The 758-nt window shown below is 36.4% G+C and overlaps 1 protein-coding gene across 3 annotated transcripts in view; it reads right to left on the bottom strand.

Moving 5' to 3' along the window:
* LOC119594556 (furin-like protease 1) overlaps positions 1 to 758 on the bottom strand; it is a gene marked incomplete at its 5' end in the record, with an annotated part of 24,037 nt that overhangs the window by 11,946 nt on the left and 11,333 nt on the right.

Consider the following 758-nt stretch of genomic DNA (forward strand, 5'->3'; position numbering starts at 1 on the left):
CATGTATATAATGACAGTAGGCACCTAAAACCTAACTCATGGAGAATTTACCAGCCAAGAAAGACGTCTCAAAAATTTTTCTTTTTCAGAGGTCCCTGGCCAACACCTGCTATCTGAGCCACTGGTTCTGACAACTAGCTAGGGATAACAGGTTATAATTTCATTCTAATTTTAGCCCCTTCTCTGAACATTATATAAGCACAATGTCTATGAAACTTTTTTTTTTTTTGTATATCCCTTGGTGGAAGACTTGCCATAAATCCTAACAAAGGATTTTTCCACTCACTAGTCCATCATGAGACTTGGATCCAGCCTCCTTTTTCTTTCCTAATTCTTCAGGCTTTCTGCAACCTTCCATCACATACACATGCTTAAAAATTAACTGGGATTCTCATATGACAACTAGAAAACGAATGAACCAAAAATAGATAAATAAAAACATGTACAATTAGAACACAAACAACATATTTAACCCAAAAAATTGAACGGGGGCTAAAAATCTCCCCCTCAAATAACTGGTGGCTAAAACTCTGGCTCCAACACTAAAGCTCAACATTCACAAGGCTATCTAGCCCAAGACTACAGAGGCAGCTTCAAGATATATATATATCTAAAGTTTGTAGAGTAAAAATGAGTATAAAATGCCAAAGGCACTCTATGAAACAATTCTCAAGGGCAGATGAGAAGTCTGAGCTTCCACTTTTTTAAAAGCTTTTTTTTAGCTTTCAAACATCTATACATCAAAAGAGCTGGAGGGT

The sequence above is a fragment of the Penaeus monodon genome, chromosome 34 (assembly GCF_015228065.2).
Source record: "Penaeus monodon isolate SGIC_2016 chromosome 34, NSTDA_Pmon_1, whole genome shotgun sequence".
NCBI lineage: Eukaryota > Metazoa > Arthropoda > Malacostraca > Decapoda > Penaeidae > Penaeus > Penaeus monodon.